We start from the raw sequence: 12,291 nt of genomic DNA on the forward strand, positions 1-12,291 counted from the left end.
AGGGGACACTGAGACACTAGGACACATGGGGACACAGACGCTGGGAGACCTGGAAACACTGAGACACTTGGGGACACTGGAAAACATGGGGACACTGAGACACTAGGGGACACTGGGACACATGGGGATGCTGAGACACATGGGGATGCTGAGACACATGGGGATGCTGTGAAATATAGGGACATTGGGAGACACTGGGACACGGAGACACTATGTCCTCATTTCTCCCAGTGTCCCCATGTCCCCCATCCAGTGTTGCTAGTGTCTCAGTGTCCCCAAGTCTCCCAGGGTCTGTGTCCCATGTCTCTCAGTGTGCCTAGTGTCCCCATGTGTCCCAGTGTCCCTATATGTCCCAGTGTCCCCATGTCTATGTCCACAACTGTCCCCATGTCTCCCAGTGTCCCCAATTGTCTGTCTCCCAGCCAGTGTCCCATAGTCTCCCGGTGTCCCCATGTCTCTGTGTCCCTAGTGTCTTAGTGTCCCCAAATGTTTCAGTGTCCCCATGTCTCCCAGTGTCTGTGTTCCTAGTGTCTCAGTGTGCCTAGTGTCCCCATGTCTCCCAGTGTCCCTATATGTCCCAGTGTCCCCATGTCTATGTCCACAACTGTCCCCATGTCTCCCAGTGTCCCCAAGTGTCTGTCTCCCAGCCAGTGTCCCCTAGTCTCCCAGTTTCCCCTAGTCTCCCAGTGTCTGTGTTCCCATGTCTCTGTGTCCCTAGTGTCTTAGTGTCCTCAAATGTTTCAGTGTCCCCATGTCTCCCTAGTGTCTCAGTGTCCCCATTTCTCCCAGTTTCCCTAAATGTCTCAGTGTCCGCATGTCTCCCAGTGTCCCCATGTCTCAGTGTTCCCGAGTCTCTCAGTGTCCCCGGGTCTCTCAGTGTCCCCAGTATCCTAGTGACTTGGGGACACACTGAGACATTGGTACACTGGGAGAAATGGGGACACTGAGACACTGAGAGACTAGGGGACTAGGCGACATAGGGACACTGACACTGTGATACATAGGGACACTGAGACACTGGGTGACTTGCGAGACTGAGACACTGGGAGCAATCCATCTATACAGCAGAATCAAACTGTGAGTAGTCTGTTGGTGATTTTACAGAATTTTCACTGATGTCACTCCTTGTGATTATACAAATGATTAAGGCTGGTATTTTTTCCCAAGAAAGGTGGCAACCCTAACTACTCTTCACATACTCTTGCTTAAAGGAGCACTACAGGGTCAGGAACACAATCATGTATTTCTGACCCTATTATGTTAAAACCACCACCCTGGCCCCTTCTTGCCTCCTTAAGTATAGTAAAATATAACTTGTATTCAAGTCTGCAGCTGCTGGCTCTGCCTCTGAACTGACTGTCTGCTGACATCATACGAAGTGGTGGTCTGAGCAAATTACAATACTTCTCCATAGGATTGGCTGAGACTGTCAACTATGCAGATCAGGGACAGAGCCAGCACAAGTCCAACATAGCCCTGGCCAATCAGCATCTCCTCATAAAGATACATTGAATCAATGCATCTGTATGAGGAAAGTTCAGTGTCTGCATGCCGAGGGTGGAGACACTGAATGGCAGTGCTGCACACTAGGCAGTACTGCCCCAGGAAGCACCTCTAGAAGCCATCTAAGGAGTGGCCAGTGAAGTTATTTTCTCTGAAAAGACAGTTTACTGCAAAAGGCCTGAATGGAATGATTCTACTTACCAGAACAAATACAATAAGCTGTAGTTGTTATGGTGACTATAGAGTCCCTTTAAGTTTGGAAGCTTAAGAGGGATGTATGGGAACAAAACTTGTGTGGACTGGCTGACAATAAAATTAGTTTAGGTAATGCAGACGCTGGTCTCTCTAACACTGTGGCATGTCCCCTTTCTTTTACACTCACTACATACACCTTTTCTCTGTCTCAGACTATATACCAGGGACTTCTGCCTGCTAGTAAGAAGGTAAGGAGACAAGTGGACATGTCAGTGCTAGGGGACAGTCCTTAGAAAGCATGGAGTGAGCGCATCATTAGATACATTTATGTCAAACTCAGGGTGCTGCCTGCATAGTATGTCCTTAGTTGGACAGCCAGCAGGATTGTCTGGCAGCCTGACATGCATTCATGCCAGGCTGTCCTTCAAATTCTTTGGACAGACATGCCCCCTTTTTGGGAGGTATGACTGTTTTAGTGTTTTTGGTCAATAAGATTCTGTAATTAGGCCCATCATAATTGTCAGCACCAGGCCCAGTGTGCTCTTAATCCGGCCCTGGGTTGGTTGAGAGTATCTTTGCACATTTTGATGCAGTATCAGTTAAACACATTAAAATATCTTCAGTCTTAAGTGCCTGGTTCAGTGTTTAGACCCGGCTCTCTCTTATAATGTATAGTGGAGCATAAGAATTGATTATTTGTCATTCATGCAAGTCCATGACTGGTGCATATCCAATTCTGGCATAAAACCAACCACTCATAAACATGTTCATTTAGAGACTGAAACTGAGCCATCTGCCTTTAGAGATTCATTTTCAACATTTATAGATCCTCAACCTTTTCTATTGTTAACACATTTATGAAGGTTGGATATTTGATTTGCCATTAATTAAGGTTAAATAAATGATACATTGACAGAAAATCGATTATCTACCCCATGTGTCTGCCAATGTAAAGCTGTGGTTGTAAGTAGGACTGGATTAACATAGGGGCTATTGGAGTGGCAGAGAAATGTTTTCTGTTTTATGCCTCTCTGCTCACATGCTTTTGCTTATGTGAGTTATGCAGAGGGAACTAAGAAGCTTAGGGAACTTGGAAAGGATGCAGGAGAAGAAAATTTTTTTGGACTGGCTGGCTATAAACCAATTAAAAAAATTACCACTCCACACCCCAAAAGCACTTTAGCTTGCTGAATTACGTTATGGGTTAGAAGTATCCTAGTTTTGATTTTGAGAAATCTGCACTTTTATAAATTAACTATGGAACACCATTGGCAGTCTTTGATTGGACAGCCACAGAAAGTCTGGGCGGGGCTATAAGGGAAGGGTGTGTAAAGGCATCAGATAAGAGATAGGCAGCTTTTAAAAACTGTTTTAGATATACCCTCAATTTTAAACAAAAGCATAATTAAATATATGCATGTTTTCATTTGTGTTATACTTATTAAACAGTGATCTCTTTTTTTTTTTATGAAAAAAGTGATCTTTCATTTTTTATATATGGACAGTGTAGTGTTTCTTTAAGATAAAAAAAGGGGTAAGAGTGGATAAAGGAGGAGTGAGTTGAGTTATGGGTATTCGAGGCAATGCTATAGACACCTCTAGGATGTATACACTAAACCAGAGTTGTCCAACCTTTGGTAATCCAAGAGCTGCATTAAAAAACAAGATTTATCTGAGAGCCGCATTAAAAATTTTAAATTCATTACATACTACCTTATTATAGCATACCTTATGTCATACATTAGTAGTTATTATTGTTACATGAGATAAAATCTATTTAGTAAAGAGGAATTATCATTTCGGAGACAATGGACTGTAATATTATCCCATGTAAAAATGGGCATGTAGTATGTATGAGGGGTGCAGTGTGAAGGGTGTAGTGTGCGAGAGGGGTGCAGTGGGTGTCTGAGGTTCCATGCGTGTGTGAGGGGTGCAATACGTAAGAAGGGTGTAGGGTATGTGCAGGGCCGTCTTTAATATGAATAGGACCCTGGGCAAAGAATTTTGTTGGGCCCCCACGGCCCTGCGACCCTCTCAATCCACCAACCCCCCAATTACGCCCAACCCCCAATCACACTGACATATTGACACATACACACACACAGACAGACATATTAAAACATTCACAGATACATACTGACACACACATACACTGACACACAAATATATACTGGCAGACATATTGACACACATTCAGACATACTGACACACACACACACACACACACAGACGCACATACATACACATACACTGACACACATACAGACACATACACTGACAGACGTATTGACACACACACAGACATGCTGATACACACACGCATACTGACATACACACAGACACAGTGACACACACAGGCATACTGACATACACACAGACATACTGACACACAGACAGAAATACTGACACACACACAGTCATACTGACACACACACAGACATACTGACACACACACAGACAGAAATGCTGACACACACACACAGACATGCTGACACACACTGACAGAAGTATTGACACACACACACACAGGCATGCTGACACACACAGGCATACTGACACACACACAGACAGACATACTGACACACACACAGACAGAAATACTGACACACACACACAGACACACACACACAGACATACTGACACACAGACATACTGACACACACACACACACACACACTGACAGAAGTATTGACACACACACAGACATACTGACACACACAGGCATACTGATATACACACACAGATACACTGAAACACAGACAGACATACACACACAAACATACTGACATACATTTAGCCACCCTCCAACCACCCTTACCTTTTCTGGAGGGTGGTTTCCCTGGGGAACAGTGGCAGGCTGAGGCAGTTGGGAGTTCTCCTCTTAAACTCCCCTCCTCCCTGCCTTTCTCCTCCTGTGCGGCTCTGATCTCCGGTGGGAGGAAGTGACGCGCGGCACTCACTTCCTCCCAGCGGGCTGACGAACAGGAAGGGGCCCGGTCGCGCTGTTTAAGCGTAACAGCGCCCGACTGGGCCCCTGCTGGCACATGTCCACCGGGTGGCCCTTAGTGCATGGGCCACCCGGGGGCCCTCTTTAGCATGCGGGATGGTGCGGCTCTGTGCAGCCGCACCACCGGGTCCAAGGGGGGCTGCCCAAATCGCGGAGCCCATGGAGCAGCTGCTCTGGGCCCCCCAGGAGCAACTGGGCCCGGGGCAGCTGCCCCGTTTGCCCCGCGCTAAAGACGGCCCTGGGTATGTGTGGGGTTCCATGTGTGTGTGTGTGAGGGGTGCAGGGTGCATGTGAGATGTTTCAGGTGTGTGTTGGATGTTATAGAGCCTACATATATTGTGTGGGGAAGTAGGGAGACAATATGCATTTAGCAATAAAGCTTTATGTCCCACCTCCCTTCTTCTTAATTTTTTACTTAGTTGGGATACTGCAGACTTCAATGGTCCAGTGGTATTCACCAACTCTAGCCTGCAGCTTCTTCGGCTGCAGGTAGAGGTCAGTGCCCAGCTCGCAGGAAGAACATTCACCCTCCCCGCTCCTCCTCTCCCATAACTCTCCACTCTGCAGCACCAAAGTCTCTTTGGGCCGGTGTAGTCCCACCCGTAAAGGCAACACAGCAGGGCCGACGCTTGGATCAAAACAACAGCAGGGCCGACGCTTGGATCAAAACAACAGCAGGGCCGACGCTTGGATCAAAACAACAGCAGGGCCGACGCATGGATAAAAAGAAATCAGGCTATGCTAGCCAAGCTATGACTATATATTATTCATATTAGCTGTTTTAGCCTAAATATTACGATTTGGTTTTACATTTGCCAGAATTCACTGTGGAGTGAATAAACCCTATCTGTAAACAAACCTTTTAAAGAAAGTTTTGCTTTCTTATTTCAACTCATTGCATTCATGAGTCAGGAAAAGGTAGGAAGAGTAAAACATCATTTGTGCTTTCCATAATTGAAAAAGCAAACAAAGACACAATGTGGGGTTAGTCACTACAGTGGGAATCGTGGGAGTCGAAAATTAATGCAAAGATAACTTCACATTTTAGACATGTGCAGAATATAACTGAATTTTCCCAGTTTGGCTATTTTGGACTAAAAATCTAAATTCCCTTAAGGGAATAAACCTGAATCATGTTTAATTTCTAATTTGATTTTCCATTCACTACAATTTACTGTTTGGTCATTAAACCCCAATATCTTATTTTATTCTGTTTATGTTGGTTCTGCCTGTAGCAATTGTATTTCTTCACAAGCTTTTTTTTTTCTTCACTGATTTTCCACAACTCCTCCAAGGAACCTCTGTTATCTTCACTGAGCTAAGCCCTGCTGTTCAGGCAGACCCAGATTACCCATTAGGTGGTATTTGCAGCTACATAGGGCCCGGGCTCAAACAAGGACCTGGTGGGCCTCTGTCTGTACCTCAAGCTACACGCAGTCTGAAAACTTCTCCCTGCTTGTCCTTGAACCTTCTCACTACCTCTTAAAGGGATACTGTAGTCACCAGAACAACTACAGTTCAATTTAGTTGTTCTGGTAAATATAGTATGTCTATGTAGGCCTTTTCATGTTTATGTGGCAGCCACAAAGAGGCTCTGCATGGAGACGCTGAACTTTCCACAGAGATGTATTGATTCAATTCATCTCTAAGAGGAGATGCTGATTGGCCAGTGTGGCGTTTGGCTTCGCCCTGCCCCCTTTGCTGGAAAAGCCAGCTGAAATAAAGGTGAGTTTTCTACATATTTAAAGGGGGGGGGGGAAGACACTAAAGGCTCAGGAATACATGCTTGTGTCCCTTATGTGTTCCTGTTAGACATGTGCAATTCGTTTCGGTCCGAATAGGAATTCGGACGAATTTCGGACAATTTGGACATTCGGGTACTTCCGAATGTCCAAATTGCCGAAGTGCCGAATTGCCGATGTCCTGAAGTTCCGAAATTACCGAAGTTCCGAAGTTGCCGAAGTTCCGAAGTGTCAAAGTGTCGAAGTTCCGAAGCACAGTATTGCCTAAGTACTAATATACTTACCCAGTGAAAGAAGAAGAATGTTACATTGTATACAATTTTAAATAAAAAGTATACAAACATAGCCAGGATTCACCTGTAAGCATTTGTAACACTTACAACAATCAAGTAACATACATTCATTTAAAATGTAAGTTACTTGGCCAGTCAGTTTAATGACAGGAATGAATAAGTAGATAACTCCCTAATTCCCACGGTATTAGGGAGCTATCTACTAAAAGGCTGAAATACCTAAATTGGTCTTTCAGCCAAATTTACTAATACTAAGTAAAAATTACTTAGTATTAGTAAATTATGCCCCTATTCGCTATAGCGCGAGTAGGGGCATGTCTATTAAACAGTGAGCAGCCTGTGGCTGCTCACTGTAACCAAAAAAAAAATAAGCCCCCCCCCCCGGAGCGGCGGGTGGGGGCCCTAATGTAAAATAATGGGGGGGCCTATTGTCCTCCCCCCGGGCCCCCACCCCTGAGCGGTGGGCGGGGGCCCTAAATCAGAATAAGGGGACGACGACCTAATGTCCTCCCCCCTGGCCCCCACCCCTGAGTGTTGGGTGGGGGCCCTAAATCAGAATAAGGGGGGGACCTATTGTCCTCCCCGGCCCCCACCCCTGAGCGGTGAGTGGGGGCCCTATATCAGAATAAGGGGGGGGACCTAATGTCCTCCCCCCTGGCCCCCACCCCTGAGCGGTGGGTGGGGGCACTGAACTAGAATAAGGGGGGGCCCTAATGTCCTCCCCCCTGGCCCCCACCCCTGAGCGGTGGGTGAGGGCCCTAAATCAGAATAAGGGGGGGGACCTAATGTCCTCCCCCCTGGCCCCCACCCCTGAGCGGTGGATGGAGGCCCTAAATTGTAATAAAGGGGGGGACCTAGTGTCCTCCAGCTCCAGTCTTCGCTCCCACCCCCAGGCAGCATCTGGCTTCTGAAATTCCCGTTTCAGTGCAGAGTGCTGCCGGGCAGGCTTGGAAAGAAAGGTAAATAAAATAGGTGCAGGACACTCTCTAAACCCTGGCCCTAAAGAGCCAACTTAAGTTGCTTTACGATTGATTTGTCTTTGGGCATGAAGGCACAAGACTATATGAGGTACAGAGACTGTAAAGTGTAACATTTCTCACAAATCAAGCGATACATACAGAGCGCACACAGAGAGATACTCACAGGAAATTTTTAATTTAAAGGAATTCCTATTAATAGGTGATAATACGCGCAGAATCCTTTTAGTTTTAAACACTTTCATTGTCGTGAATCAAGCATTAGAGTCACAAGCACTGCAGTAAAAGCCAACCAGATATGAGATAGTGACTTGTATACCTTACACAATATGTTGGTGTTAAAAAAAAGATGTAACAACACAAAATAATTAGAAACAAAACAGAACATGCTCGCTGTCACGCATCATGCTTAAAATAGGCATGATAGAGAGGAAATTTGATTTTAATGGAGCTGAATGCTTTTAATGGTGAAGATAATGGATTTTAATTCTGTTACTGCTAGTCTATAAATTATTAGGCGCCAACATGTTCTGCAGTGCTATTATAATGAAAGGGGAGGGTAGGATATATTAATAATTCACAACTCTTGCAGAGGTGATCAAGACCCCTGCTTTTAGAAGCTTACAATACGGTGTAAATGGTCTTGACTGGTTGGTTTTTGATACCCGTGGGTTTCTTCCCACTTCCTCCCAAAAAACGGTGTGTTTTTTGTATGGCATTGAGCTAGTTAAGTCACATACAATTCCTACTCCTTTTCTCTCCCGCCTCCTCCTCCTTTGCAGCATCTCCAAGGTTGCTAGGAGACTGAGACAGGAGCAAGGATACCCACACAACAAGCTTACTGCACAGCTCACACACATCACAAGCATAATTGCAGCTACTGCCAGCGAAACACACCTCCACCTATTACTGCCATTCCAAGGAACAGCCAATCTGTGAGATGAACTCCAGCTGCAAATACGTAGCATGTGTTATGACGCAGCCACCATAATGTGTTTGCAAATATCAAATGAAGCGGCACAGAGCATGCCCTGCTAATAAGAAAAAGGGAAGCAGAATAGACATTGAGATTAACTTGATGGGATTTTCTCAGTAGCCCTTTTATTCAACCACTATGATATTTTGATAAAACACAACTATTTTGTCAACTATGCCAAATGGCTATTGCAGGATTAAACTCCCCGTCATCACCAACTTGACACTGGCTGGCTGAGGTTAATGCTAGCTGTAGTTTGACACGAGACATGGCAGTTGGAGATTTTTCTCTCCCAATTCTGTAAGATTTACAAATCTCGTCTCATCAGTACAATTCTCTCTTTAGTAAATAAACCCATTACCTTAGAATCCAGCCAGCACCCTAACTTTCAGATGATCTGCTAAATGTATTAACTGTGAACCTTGATTATTAAAATTCAGTATAATATATTGGACTCTCAAAAGATAATATAATATTTGATCAAGGCTATATTAACTTTACATTAATAGAATACACATAAAACCTTTCTACGCATAGTGCCTCAGATGTTTACCTAACAGGGCAATCCATCCTTAGCTTACACTTACTAATCTAGATAAGGGGAGCAATGACGATGTCTAATAGTGACACTCTTACATTTTTGGGAATAAGCCAAAAAAGCATGGTAAATGACATACTTTGACCTCACTTCAGAAAATGGTAGTGTGGTCTTAACAGCGCTTATATGCAATTATTTACTTAACCTTATATAGGCTTCCTCCTCATCATGGTGATGGCTGTGTAGTCTAAACTGTGTTTATTAACAATAAAGTTTATTGTGAATTTATGTATCATTCAATGTAAGCTCATTGAGCAGGGCCCTCCACCCCCTCTGTTCTTGTATTCCAGTTGTCTGGTTACAATTACATGTCTGTTAGTCCACCCATTGTACAGCGCTATGAAAACTGATGGCGCTATATAAATAATAAAATAATAATAATAATGTCCTTCACAAGTTTTAAAAGGGCTAATTAAAACATGCTGCAATGTCTTTATTTTTTTGTTCTTATTTATTTTTTATTTTTATTTATAATAATACAATATTAGTTTTCAATAACTAAATGGTATCATGAGATTTCTTGCATCACTGAAATACAATATATTGCTGTATTTCTGTGTTTTTTTTCCATCAGGGAGCGAAGAGTAATTGCCAAACAAATACAATTCTATTACATTCTGTGTTTAAGGGTTCTCTAACATGTTTAGTCTGGAGACCTCTTTAGAAGGCTTTGGAATCTCTGGACTATGTCCCACTCTTTGCCATTTACAATACTCAACAAATAAATAAACAACTGAACTGCGACATTTTAAAGGAACACTATAGTGATGGGAATCCAGGCAGGCATTCCTAACATTATAGCATTATATACTCCCTATTTAGATTAGTGCCCCACCCCTAAATTTAGTAAAAAGAAAGGAAATAAAGAGTTCTACTCACACTTTTTTCCAACGCTGCATCACAATCCTTGTGCCTCCTCCTGTGCAGTCATCTTGTACGCAGACTCTTGAAACATTTCTAATCCAATCGAATGACTCTCGCAGAGAATCATTATGGACGAATGCTTTCCTATGATAAGCACTGGAGGACGTTCGACGTCATTATGCAATACGTAATGATTTTGAAAGACTTGTAACCAAATTAAAGATGTTTTCAATTGTGACAAAATTAGGTTCAATATTTTCAATGGCAAAACCAAAAGAACAGGGCCATTGCACCAATACTACGTTGTTGAAATAAAGTGGCCTGAATGTCTTCGGTTGTCATTTAAATTGCACCCAATTCAGCCAAACAAACACTCTTCTCACTTGTTTTTAATTCTGTGTAAATACATATTTTAAAGTAAATCTGAGTGGGGACCCACCGAAGCACAAGCTTCGTCCATAGCTGTTGTCCATACTAAGCACCCTGTTTTATTTTTTCTCTCCACATATTTTAAAGCGGTACTCATTTTGACACTTACTGTTTTGAAGCCCATCTTCGAAAATCGTGACGACCATTGTCCTTGGGAGCACAGTTTGAGTATTCGTTTGTTAAAACTGATAATCAGTGCAAATAAACACTTAGATTGTAACATGGTGACTATTGCATTACTACTGATAACGTGGAATAATGGATGTGTGTATGGACAATTGTTTAGTATAAAAGTATTGAATAAAAGGCAGTCACACCAACTATGTGAAAAGAATATCAGAGGAGTCTATAAAACTCTAGAAAATAGCACATCCACAATAGTGAAAGGCTTGAATGTGAATCAAAATTAAATAATTTTAAAACTCTTATGGGGCTTATCACTGAACTGCTAAGTGTAAAATATTTAGAAGGTAATCGAAAAGTTTAGGCCAGAATAATTGAATAGAAAAAAAATAATTCTCCTGTTCATCCATTTTTCCAGCTTGACTATGGTCATTTAAAGGGGAACTATCACTTCTCTAGAAGTATACAATTGTATAAAACAACGAAAATCGCCTATAATGTGTGTTAAGCTTTGTTCTTTCATAAAAAGCTCAGTTTTCTTTTAAATCTATTTTAAAGATTTAGCAAATAGTATCATAATCCACTTCAGACAAGGCAAATGAAGAGGGGGAATAGAAACATTGTTTATTTATTTTCCTTTGCACTGAATGCTTTTTCTATGCTGACTGCCAAGTGCATTGACTGATAAGGGACAAAGATGGAGGCCCCCGTTGCAGGAAAAAGAGGGACAGGTTTCTACATTTAATTTTATTTTTCACACCTTGCAAATACATTTTTTATAACCATCAGTGATTAGTAAAATGAATGTTACAAATCCCAGGAGGTGACAGTTCCCCTTTTAACTTTGTAACTGCCTTGTCAGCCCTCCACCTTTCTAATAAACTGTTTAATCGTGTCAGTGATGGTTTGGCTGAGCATCAAGTAGTTACTTACACAGTTTATTTCAGTAGACTGGTCAAACAATTGTTTCAGCATCCTGCCCACTGCTCCTGGATTCTGCTAGGTCAAGTCGAGAGCTGCCAGGGTGCCCAGGAGATCATATCCTCCCAAAACACTGGGAGTCAAACTTTTACAGCTCCTCTTAGAATGACTGTCCTTATCTATTGAGAGAGGGTGGACAGATGGCTGTTTTTATGAGATAAACTCACCCTCCTTACCCCCCCCCCCCCCCCTACATTTTTTTCTTCCTTTGCAAAAAAAAAAAAAAGAAAGAAAATATCTATGCTACTAATTTATTCATAAGGCACATCATGCCAGAGCCTAGTGTAATCTGACTGAGAATAAAGCAGGCAAGTATTAGTGTACATACTTTTGGGATGCTATTATTGAAAGACACATACAATCTTCAATACACACTGTTAGATGACTCAATTGCCATCAGATCAGAATTACTTATTCGTGTTCTGCATTGGCAAGAACTCCAGAAGTAAGATGTAAACTATGATTGATCCATCTACCTTTATGCATGTCAAGGGTAAAACCTATGGCTGTGGCGTTTGTTCTTATGGATGGACTCATAATGTGGATATGAGTGGAAATATGAATCAACCATCCATATAAGTTCGTAAAATACCCATTGCACTA

The 12,291-nt window shown here is 42.7% G+C and overlaps 1 protein-coding gene across 4 annotated transcripts in view; it reads right to left on the reverse strand.

Annotated features, from left to right (window-relative positions):
* ADD2 (adducin 2) overlaps positions 1 to 12,291 on the reverse strand; it is a 112,058-nt gene that overhangs the window by 41,347 nt on the left and 58,420 nt on the right. The window contains exon 1 of one of the 4 annotated variants that reach the window (XM_063448663.1): positions 11,641 to 11,781. The exons of the other annotated variants lie outside the window; for them this stretch is intronic. The gene's annotated coding sequence lies outside the window, so the exon portion shown is untranslated. Of the gene's footprint in view, positions 1 to 11,640; positions 11,782 to 12,291 lie in introns of those variants that run through there. 4 annotated transcript variants of the gene reach the window in all.

Source organism: Pelobates fuscus, chromosome 3 (genome assembly GCF_036172605.1).
Source record: "Pelobates fuscus isolate aPelFus1 chromosome 3, aPelFus1.pri, whole genome shotgun sequence".
NCBI classification, from domain to species: Eukaryota; Metazoa; Chordata; class Amphibia; order Anura; family Pelobatidae; genus Pelobates; species Pelobates fuscus.